The sequence below is a fragment of the Zootoca vivipara genome, chromosome 11 (genome assembly GCF_965207765.1).
Source record: "Zootoca vivipara chromosome 11, rZooViv2.hap1.1, whole genome shotgun sequence".
In the NCBI taxonomy this organism is placed as follows: Eukaryota; Metazoa; Chordata; class Lepidosauria; order Squamata; family Lacertidae; genus Zootoca; species Zootoca vivipara.
The window spans coordinates 38,108,568-38,120,645 of record NC_142594.1 but is presented as its reverse complement, the minus strand read 5'-3'; positions in this window follow the sequence as shown (position 1 = coordinate 38,120,645).

Here is a 12,078-nt window from a genome sequence, read left to right as displayed (position 1 = left end):
CCATTCATTTTTCCTCATGTGCCTTTTGAGCTGGAGTGCAGAGCCCATTTAAGAACTGGTTTTTGTAAACCATTCTGAGTGTTTTGGTGGCTACAAAGCAGGATATTGGTGCTGTAAACAAACAGCCAAACTCAGATGTTGTCATTATCTTGGTTCCCAGATTCTGGGGGGGGGCTTTCGGGAGGGGCTCCTCTTTGTCCCCAGCTAGAGCCAAGACAGCCCAGACCATCACAGACCATGGAGGACAACTAGATTAAATTTCTTCCTGTGAGGATTCTGGTAAGAACCATCAAGCCAGTTGCTCATACAAAGAATGGTGTGGTCACCACAATTTTATCCTCCTGATTGAGACATTTTTATCTGTGTGGATCCTGGCTTTGGTATACTTCTGGCATCCTCGGGGAGTTGCCTGGGATGCGGGTGGCGTTGTGGTCTAAACCACTTAGCCTCTTGGGCTTGCTGATCAGAAGGTCAGTTGTTCGAATCCCTGCGATGGGGTGAGCTCCCGTTGCTCTTTCCCAGCTCCTGCCAACCTAGCAGTTCGAAAGCACGCCAGTGCAAGTAGATAAATAGGTACCACTGTGGTGGAAAAATAAACGGTGTTTCCGTGCGCTCTGGCTTCTGTCACAGTGTTCCATTGCGCCAGAAGCGGTTTAGTCATGCTAGCTACATGACCCAGAAAGCTGTCTGTGGATAAATGCCAGCTCCCTCAGCCTAAAGCAAGGTTAGCACTGCAACCCCTTTACCTTTACCTTTTTTACCTTGAGAGGGTTCACCGCCACCTGCCTTGAGAGAAAGGCAATTGGTGCTCTCTTTTTTTGGTCTTTCTGGCTGTCAGTGCTCCAATCAATGCATTGTGGGAAATTAAAGCAGCCATTGCCACCATGATTTTTTTGACTCAGCTTTAACAAGTGCCGATTGCAGAAACCGAATGACATCAAGAAGTGGGGAAGAGAACAAATCAACTCTTGTATGTTCTGCTTTGACACTGTACCTTGCAATGCCTACAATTACACACTAGGTGGCACTCTCCCTCTCTCCCACTTCTTAACGCTCCCCCCCCCCCCCGCATTTATAGACCTCCTTTCCTTCCACCCAGGTTTTAAATGTTTTAAATTCTTAATAAAATATAGTTGATGTCCACATATTTCATGCTGTTGGACAATGTCCTCTATTCTAGGGCCTGTAGCGTTGTGCTAGGGTGGCCCAACACACACAAAACCCCATATAATCAGAATAGTTTTCCGTAATGGAATAGCATGCTCTTCTATTGATATTCCATTAACCTTCTTTATCCTTCTTCTGTTGCCTTTCCCAAGCCCACTGTTTCTTGTAAGTGCATTGAGGGCAGAGACTTATATGGGGGGTTGTTGTTGTTGTTGTTACTTATACAATATTGGCACTGGTGCTTTTTTGTGTCTGCTTTTTTGTGTCTGCTTAATTGGAGAAACGATCAACAAGAGACCCAAAATGACTGTGGTCAATATTCTGACACACACCCTTTCTTGCTGTGCTGCTAAATGTGAGCAGGTTTGAGCTGTCCAAGGGGGGGCACAGCTGCGAACCATGGACAAAGCAGGAGGCCAAAATGGCTAGACAGAAATTTTGTGAAGACATTTCCTGAAACGTCAGATTGAGAGAGACAGCTGAGAGCACAGCTCAGGGACTCTGAAGCCCGTGCTGTCAGGAAGGAGAGAGAGAGAGAGAGAGAGAGAGAGAGAGAGAGAGAGAGAGAGAGAGAGTGCATAAGATCAAAAGTATAAGGCAAGTGTTTGTCACTGAATGAAGGCCAGCTTTAAAACAGATGTGGGGGTGCTCTGGCCCTCCAGATGCTGCTGAACTGTTGTTGTTGTTGTTGTTGTTTACACACACACACACACACACACACACCACCTTTCCCCCACACAGGGACTCAACTCCCATCATCCCGGCTATGCTTGCTGAGGCTGATGGGAGCCGTAGTTCAGTAACATCTGGAGGGCCCATGTTTTCTCATACTTGCCTTAGAATAGCAGCACAATCCTATAACAAAGGGGCGAGGAGCCTTTTTCAGACTAAGGGTCATCTTCCTTGGTGGGGAATCTTCTGGGGGTGGGGGAAGCCTGTGCCAGTGAAGGGTGGAGTCAGAGGTAAAAGAGGCAAAATGCCAATGGATGTACGGTAGACTACCAGGCAGTGTGTGGATTTTTAAAAAACCAACAAGCAAAGCATGACACCCTTACACAGCACCCCAGGCACCACTTCTTATCTTCAGTGCCTTGGAGTCAAATAACATGTCTGTGAGTGCATGTGGGAACCTACCTGTGGAAGTGGAATGCTCTCCCCAGGGAAGTTCACCTGGCACCTTCATTATACACCTTTTTAACCAAGCCTTTGGTTGATCTGATTTACATCCTATGCCCTTTTAAAATGTGTTTTCTTTGGGGGGGGCTATTGGGTTATTATTGTTTTAATGTATATTGTGGTTTTTATCTTGATTTTATTCTGTGAGGTGCCCTGAGACCCCCGGGTAAGGTACAGGTAAAGGGACCCCTGACCATTAGGTCCAGTTGTGACCGACTCTGGGGTTGCGCGCTCATCTCGCATTATTGGCCGAGGGAGCCGGCGTACAGCTTCTGGGTCATGTGGCCAGCATGACAAAGCCGCTTCTGGCAAACCAGAGCAGCGCACGGAAATGCCGTTTACCTTCCCGCAGGAGTGGTTCCTATTTATCTACTTGCACTTTGACGTGCTTTCGAACTGCTAGGTTGGCAGGAGCTGGGACCAAGCAACGGGAGCTCACCCCATCGCAGGGATTTGAACAACTGACCTTCTGACCAGCAAGCCCAAGAGGCTAAGTGGTTTAGACCACAGCGCCACCTGCGTCCCTGAATAAGAGGAAGAGGAGGAGGAAGAGGAGGAAGAGGAGGAGGAGGAGGAGGAGGAGGAGGAGGAGGAAGAAGAAGAAGAAGAAGAAGAAGAAGAAGAAGAAGAAGAAGAAGAAGAAGAAGAAGAAGAAGAAGAAGAAGAAGAAGAAGAAAACTATGGCTTTCACTCCCACCAGAGGCGGTGATGGCCACCAACTTAGATGGCTTTACAAGAGGATAAGACAAATTCCTGGAGGAGAAGGCTTTCAGGGACCGCTAGCCATACTCTGCCTCCACAGTCCAGAGGCCACAATGCTTCTGAATAGCAGTCACTGGAAACCACTGGAAAGCAGTCACAAGGAGAGGAGAGAGCAATTGTGCTCAAGACCCACTTGTGGGCTTCCAACAGATATCTGGTTAGCCACTGTGAGAACAGGATGCTGGGCTAGGAGGGCCAAGGGCCATTGACCCTTCCTAGAGTTGGAAGGGTCGTCTAGTACAGCCGCTTGCAATGCAGGAAACTTTGGTCCAACGTTGGCCTGAACCCCACAGCCCAGAGAGTAAGAATCTCATGTTCTACCAACTGAGCGATCCCTCTTCTCATGCAAAACCGTATTTAGAAAGGTGTTTTGGTTCAGGATTATGGGACTGGTTGTTTAAGGGGTCTGAAATTGTAACATCTAGGGGAGCCCCATGAAATTCTTTCTCTCCCTACCACCCATCAGCTTGCAGGCAGAAGCTATTTTGGGGTTTGATGTGTCATCGAGGAGGTGCGCATGTATATCTCTTCCCTGGAACCCCAAATTCCTGTCAATTGGTCTGCTAACACATTTCTAGATTTCATCAACAAATAAAAACACAGCAGGACACACTTGCAGATGCAAACCAACAGAGAGAAAACCCTTATTGTATTAACCAAGCACAGCATACTTTGTGGGGTTGCTGTCATTTATAAAGCCGCTGGAAATCTGAATACAATGGTAGTTCCTTACATTTTTATTATTTTACAGTGACCCACAGAAAGCTTGGCATGCTAGCAAGCCGCACAAACCCATTTTTACACTTGCTTTATTTTTAGCACCAGGAGAATGAATTTAACTGTCTTCTGCATAATTAATGGCCAGTCTTTTCATGTTCTGGGGAATTTACAGTGGATTCTCGCTCTCCTTAACTCTGTTCTGGGGGAGGGGGCAGAATCTGCAGTCTTGCATAGAGGGTTTGTCTTATAAACATCAAACTGGAAACTGGAGACAAGCAGACTTTGACCTTTTTGCTATCATATGCTACAAAGTACAAAGGATCGACAGCTTTCATTTTAGATAATATTAGATATGATGAAGAGATACTTCACTGGAAATATTAGGGCTGCTGTACGTCAAAGGCAGAATTGACATCTGGGGGAATTTCCAGAAGGAAGGCGACACTTTGTCCAACAACTTTCAGGGTGTCCTTTACTTTTTGAAATATGGCAACCCTTGCAAATATCATTTCCCACTGCAGCATTCCAAGTAGCAGTAAAGTTCTTCAATGCAACATCCATACTTGTTTGGTTCCAGAGATGCTGTGAGTCCAGTTCCACTCATGAAATCCAGAACCATGTAAGAACTTAAGAACCATATAAATCAGGCGAAAGGCCATCTAGTCCAGCATTCTTCTATCTCATAATGGCCAACCAGATACCCACAACACACCTCACTGGAGAAAGTGGGGAAGATGATTTCTCCTTCCTGCAAGTGGCACGTGATTGGAGGAAATGAGGTGTGTCTGTCTGCCAGTCATTCCCCAGCTTTACAAAAGTCCCTTCTGGCAAAGCAGGAGGGGAGGTTGCGGGCACCCACGAGCCCTTCACACGCTGGGGGGATGACTGCTATCCCCCCAGCCATTGGCCGTGCCCCAGGCGCAGCCCTCCCCGGCGTGTCCAACCCGGATGTCCCAGGGGGGCGTGGTGCACGGACTTAAGTGAGCATGCGGCCGGGGCTCTGCCTCTTTGATTCCTGCCCCCAGCTGCGTGTCCTGTCTCTTATTTACTCCAGGAGGGATCTGGGTATCGCCACGCAACCAGAGTTATTGCCCAACAAACCATAGTTTATTAAGGCAGAAACATTACCTCCAAACTGTTGCCAGCCAGATGGGGGCTTAAGATTGTAAACAGGTCATTGAGAGATCACAAACAGTTTGCCGGCAAAAGTTTTTGTTGTTGTTTGCCTTACTGGATTTCCCCAAGAAAGAGTTAAGCAGGATTAAATTGGGGAGGGGGAAAAATATACAGTATGGGCTATTTGATGGTAACTATGTTGTGTGTATGCTGCAAAAACCAACCTTGTAGGCATAGGAGCACTGGTTCCAAAACAAACACCTGGAAGGACCCACATTTTCACTCACCCAGTCACAATTCAGATCCAGATATATGGTAGCCTAAAGCATCCTCAATGCGCCTTGCATTGTAATGTGCTTTATTCTGATCCAGAAGCTGCAGCTAGTGCAGAATGCAGGGGCCAGACTGTTAAGTATTCAGTGGTCTGTGTTTGCCTGAGTTTGAGCCTGGACTAAGGATTCTGAGCTCCTGTGTTCTGATTCGATACATGATATCCAATCACAAAACATTTCAGGATTTGGGCCTCTGCCATTGGCCCTTAAACTCTGAGTCATGATTCGCAGCTTGGAAGTTTAGACAGCCAATCACGTTGGGAGTGGGAGTAGCCCAGGCCTTCAGAAATATATATATATACAGTAAGCTTTGCCCCTATTGTCCAGTTCTGTTAGTTCTTGCTGTTATCAGTGTGTCTTTCCTCGTGGGAACCCACCTACACTTCACAGACTGCTCACAGGAACAGGTTTCTGGTAACACATTACACCCCTGTTGAGAGAGCTGCAGTGGTTGCCAGTCAACTACCATGCCAGGTTCAAGTTTCTTGTGTTCATTCACAAAGCCCTGAAGAACCTGGACCCAAAATGCCTTAAAAACCACCTGATTCCTTATCCTCCACTCTGATCACTGAAATCCTCTGATGGGGCACTTCTGATGCCTCCGGTTGCCTCTGGGGTTTGGTTGGCCTTAACTACAGACCCAGGGCCTGCCCCGCCCCTGTGGAACTCCCTCTACCGGAAGCTAGGCAGGTGTCATCCCTTCCTACTTTTAGACATCTTTTGATAACTCTGTTATTCAGAAAGGCTTTTGAAACATGGGGTCCCCCCCCGAGTTTATGTTTTTACCAATGCTTTCACTGGTATTTTTATCCCAGCTACTACTGTAACTTTCTATTTTGTATAGCACCTTGCTGCCTCTTTATGAAAAGTATGGCCTATAAATATGTAAATAAATAAGAAATAAGAACCAGATGGGGCTTCACTTCAGCAGCAAATGGAAAAGAGTTTCACTCACAAGCAATCACACTTTTCTTTCCAATTACAGAACATTGATTTCCACCATTAGGAGATAGTTTCTTATATAATTGCTATTTGCCCAGCTGGGATGTGTGACTGTTTTTTCCCCCTTCTTCTTCTTCTTCTTCTTCTTCTTCTTCTTCTTCTTCTTCTTCTTCTTCTTCTTCTTCTTCTTCTTCTTCTTCGGCATTTTTTTAAAAGAATGGGGTGGGGAGAGGAGCAGGATCTGGCAATGTTTGGCTTACATTCGGCTCCTTTTCATTTCCAGCAGGAATGAAAGATGCTAAAATTAAACAGTCACAACACTTTCATTCACAAACCCTGCAGGGCCAAATACCCAAAGATATCCCAATGACATTTGCGTGGTATTTGAAGGATTCTGGATGAGGGAAGGGCATTATGTAATCAGAGAGCTGCAAAAGCACACAAAGGAAACCACAGTGTTCTTTTTGGGAAACAAATGTTTTACAAAAGGCAGGGTTTTTTTTGTGTGCCTTGTCCAATTCCGACAAGCAAAGGAAATTTTGCAAAGGAAGACCTCTCCATTCTTTGGTAATGACCGAAAGATTGCTGTTATTGGCAAATATTGTTGTGGGTATTTTGTGGGAGGGATTCAAGAACATACCAGGAAATTTAGTTTGGCTGAATTAAAGTTAATGAAAGTACCATTGAGTGCTTCTAGGTTACCTGTCCATTGAGCATTCACTCTGATTTGTTTGCAAGGAGATTACAGTAGATGTTGACTGTTTAACAAGTGTTCATTCAGATTTGTTCACAGGAGGTTGGATGACTTTGTGTCAATGCAAGTGTTAACCCCTGCATTTGTGCCCTCACTTTCCGTATCACAAAAAGTCCAGTCCCTTGGGAAAGGGACTTTGTTGCACAAGACTTCTCAACCAACTATAACTGGGCAACCTGAATTTGACAGTATGTGACTGAATCCCATCTGAAAACAGCAACAGTCTGGAAGCACTCTCTGTCACTCTAGAGCAGGCATGTCCAACAAGTAGATTGTGATCTACCGGTAGATCACTGGACATCTGTGGTAGATCACTGGCTCCCCCCAAAGAAGCTCAACAAGTTTGACTCCCCTAAAAGAAGCTCAACACTTTTGCCCTGCACCCCTCAAAAATGGGCAATCCTCCTTCCAAAAAAAAGCTCAACAATTTTGACCTGAACCCCCTAAAAGGGGGTAGATCACTGCCAGTTTTTAACTCTGTGAGTAGATCACAGTCTCTTGGGAGTTGGCCACCCCTGCTCTAGAGAAACTGAGTGTTTGCTGTTGGGGAAAGTGACAGGGAAAGTGCACTGAAAAGTATGGAATGAATAAACAACTGGTGAGAAGATGTATAAACATCTCGCAAGCAAGACTGGATAAACATTGTTTTACAACCTCCCTGCAAACAAATCAGAACAAATGCTTAATAAGGTCTAGATGTAATCAAACCCGTGCTTAGGCTTTGTTCATGCAAAACAGGGCAAATGCTCAATAAAAAGGCCATCTAGAGGAGTTCAGTGTGTACAATCTCTAAAGTGCAGAGGCGTAATATTGTATTACCATACCATACAGGTAACAGCTCATCTAGGGAGGACACCGATGCACCCCACAAACCCTCAGGAAAGAAAGAACTAGGACAAGAGCCCCATAACAGTTCAAGCTTCAGGGCCCCCAAAATGTAGGTCTGCTACTGGGAGGTGGGAGAGGTTTTTTTAAAGAAGTTCAGTTGTTCATATACAGAAAGCAACTCCTTTCATAACGGCACCACAAAAAGGCTATCACATTTTTTCATATAAATGTGTTTTATTGCAGAGAAGTTATATTATTTACATGCTGCGATACATGACAACATAAATCTATCAAATAGTTTATGGTGGATGCTGTTGGTTGCCAGATAATGTTTTTTTCCTTAAAGAACCACAGACTAAAGTGAACAGACGTACAGCTTCATTTATTCTACAACTCTGGTTAGTAGCTAAAATGTTCAAAGTCAAAAGGCAGTGTTTTCTCAGGCCTACCTGTCATCATATGCATGCAATAACCTAAGGAGTGCAGCAAATATAAAATCATTATCTGTTTTTTTCAGATCCATAATGCCACCAAAGCTGACAATGGGTAAATAACTTTTTAAAAATATTTTTAAAGCATGTACTTCTTGCATAAAATACACAGGTCTAATATGGTTTGGTATAAATCTATTACGTTTTTATAAACCATGTCTTCAAAACAAAGGAGAGATGCAGCCTGGTCATGCATTTTGAAAAAGACAACGTAGCAAATGTTTGTGAGCATAAGCAAATTGTGACCTGCCTTCTACACAGATCTGCTAAAAACACTGTGACTCTCTTGGCAGAGGGACATCAATGGAACTCCAGAATAAGGACGAGCTAATAGATGCTGGTGGAGAAGAATGTATGAAACATGGAACATCAATTAGGCTAACTTGGGTTTGTCAGGATATAGCAATGCTTCTAACAGGTTCATAATGTTGTACAATATTAATAAGTCCAGTAACGTTTGGTTTTTCCTTTGTTTTCTAAGGTGCTGAAGAAACTGTAAGTACCATAGTTGCATCACAAATGTTCATAACTGTATGAGCATGGGAAATAGTACTTCAATTTACAATTGGATCTCAGTTTCTAAACAGGCTTACAGTACAGTACAGTACACGGCTTGAGTGAGCCTATGAAACATTTTGTTTAAAGTGACACAAGGAACATTCAAGGTGTCAGAAAACGAATACACATGTCAAGGCCCAAGCCCTGGCTACTGTGAATGAGCATGCCTAGACTGATCTTAGTGTAGCTAGACCAAACTGAAACCGCTGAAAAGTTTGCCCAATTTCATTTCAAGGGGTTAAATGCCAATATGCTGAGCTTCCTGCAGGCATCTATTGTTGGTGGTTTCAGAGTGGTTCCCTATCTTCAGTTCTAAGCACAGAAATTATATCAATTTTGGCAGACCTTTGGACAAAAGACTGTTACTACAAAGAATGTCTTTCCCCAAAATTATCAGGAAGCAGGCTCCATGTGTATGTACCTTTTTGAATCGCCACCCTTCATTGACAGGTCAGGAGACTGGGCTGAGGTTGGATTTCAGGCTTTGAACCAACCTCTGAATAACTGGTTGAATCCAAGTGAAGTTAGCAATTAATAGTGCAATCCTACATATGTATTCTCAGAAGCAGACCACACTTTCGTGCCACCAGAAAAAGGCAAACTTCATGTAATTGTGCACAGGATTAGAGTTGCTAGACCCCCCAGGGCTAAGTTGGAGTCTCCTGGTTTGCCTACTCGCCACCCCCCAGGTGGCAGGTGGAGGGTTTGAATATTCAGGTGAGCAAAAACACCTTTAGTTAGTTTTTTAAAGATGACAGGAAAGGAAATTAAATGCATATAGAAGTGGCTGGCATTTGCAGCATAAACACTGGCTGTTGACAAGAGCAGTTCACAACAATCCTAGGAACAACCCTCTTTAGCTAGGATTTCAGCTAGTGACCCAACTAGTGAGGTATTTGCTCATTTGTTAAGTTTCACTTTTATTTATTTGGGTAACTGTAGTTAATGCTTAACCCATCGTGCTTAATGATATCACTGGGGGCTGCTTTGGGCCCTGAAATCTCAGGGTCTGGGATCTCCTGACCTGGCAACAGTAGCAGATACAGATGAGCCAAGCATTGTGTATGTGTGATTATTATTTTTTCCTACGGAGGAGAAACACATGTATACATTACATCAGTGGTCCTCAACCTTGGGCCTCCAGATGTTTTGAGACTACAATTCCCATCAACACTGACCACTGGTCCTGCTAGCTAGGGATCATGGGAGTTGTAGGCCAAAAACATCTGGAGGCCCAAGGTTGAGGACCACTGCATTACATGACCCTAAATAAAACTTGATACAAATAATCAAGATATTTTCACCCACCCACTTTGCAGCTTTTTATCAGCGCACTGTGATGGCCCCAAGAACTTTTGCTGTTTGAGGCAGAGCAGCAAATGCACACACACACAGAGACAAACATACAAACACACACAGAGGCAAAGTGTATCCAAGGCTGGCCAAACTTTTGTGGCACCTGAAGCAGAAAACCCCACAAGTGCCTCTCCTGCTTCCTGGCAGTAAAACTACAACAATAAATTACAGCCAACCATTTGCTGCTGTTCCACGACACCCCAAATAAGCCACCTGAGGCAACGGCCTCACTCTGTCTAATGATAGGGCCAGTCCTGAAAGCACCGTGTGAACATTGGTAATGGAAAAGAGCGGGATGGGTAGGGGAAAGAAAACAAAATAAAGGTTGCCGAAGTTGAAGCAAAACTGCTCATCTTCCAGTCCTAGAATTTGGGAAATTATCCTAGTTAAACCAGGACTCGGGAGAATTTGAACACAAGATACAATGAGCAGAAGAACACCATGGGAGTGAAATGGAGGAAGTCCTCTCCTTTAAAGAGAATGGTGTTCAATATTATGTGCCTCTTGCTTTCACCACCACGCCCAGCCTGTTTCAGTGCACCCAAAGGGGCAGGTCAGCAAAAGGTCTTGCAGTAAGAGGTTGTGAACTCTCAAATGGCTTTTTACAGTAGGTCCCACACTGAGTAAGTGTCTCTTTGCCTTCCACAGTGGAGAGGGTCCCTGCTTTCCACTACCACGCCAAAAAAGGGAACAAAACAACTACTTCTCTTCCTCCCCAAACCTCCCATCATTCTGCTTAAGTTATCTACTGGAGAAAGCAATTTTGTGACAATTAAAGGCACATACATACATACATACATACATACATACATGTAAGGGCATATCCGAGTTTGAACCTTAGATGGAGTATTATGGGGTGGAGAAGGATAATGCCAACCTGTACAACTTTATTTCCTTTCTTTGTCCCCACGCCTTCCCTATACCCGTAAGATACACCAGAGCTTTCTCCTCTTTCTCAGTCTGAATCTTTCTCGGGTGAGTCAAAATTCTTTATTTCTTCACCTTTAACTTTTCTGAATGATTAAATATTTTTATATGATATATTGTAAATATATTATATATATTTTCCTGATTTAAGAAAAATACATTTTTGCTTTTTAGAAAACGGTTCCAGGCAGACTTTGGAAAGACAAAATATATAGACTTCTGAAGGCAGTTCAATTGCATCCCCGTTGTTGTTAAATTCTCTTCCCCCCCCCCCCACCTCCCTGGTCCAACATTCCCTTCTTGAGATATGTGCTGTGGTTCAGGAACTGCCTTAGCTCCCAATGGGATCCTTGACTGCTGTCCCACATAAAAAAAAACCTGTGAAGGATTTGAATATAGATGGGGAGGGCAGTTCCAGGTGTTTTCCTCATTTGATGTACATTGGCAATAATAGCCATCAGGGATGGGAAGCCTGTGGTCCTCCAGGTGTTGGGCTCCAATGTCCACTGTCTCTGATCACCAGCCATCCTGATGGGAGTTGGAGTCCAGCAACTTCTAGAGGTCCAAAGGTTCCCCATCCCAACACTACATGGAGATAAATCATCCTACCTCCTACCCTTCCCCATGTGGATGCAGATCACTTGTGGCTGGTTGCCTATCCTGTGTGCAGCTGAGCCCTGTCTGACACCGTCCCCATCATCCTTACATAGTGCAGAAGAAGATACTGCACATATCCTTACATAGTACAGAACTCATCTCAGTGAGGATGGGGATGAATTGTCTTCATATGCTATCTGGGATTCTAAAGTGGTGTGCCCACCACTTTAGTGAGAAGATTCAATATGGTGGGAGTTAGGAGTCACCACCATGTCTTCATGCATGCATGAAGTTATCCAGGCCAGAATGGGGTCTCCATTCATTTCAATAAAGGGGGTTGATCTGAGTTCAC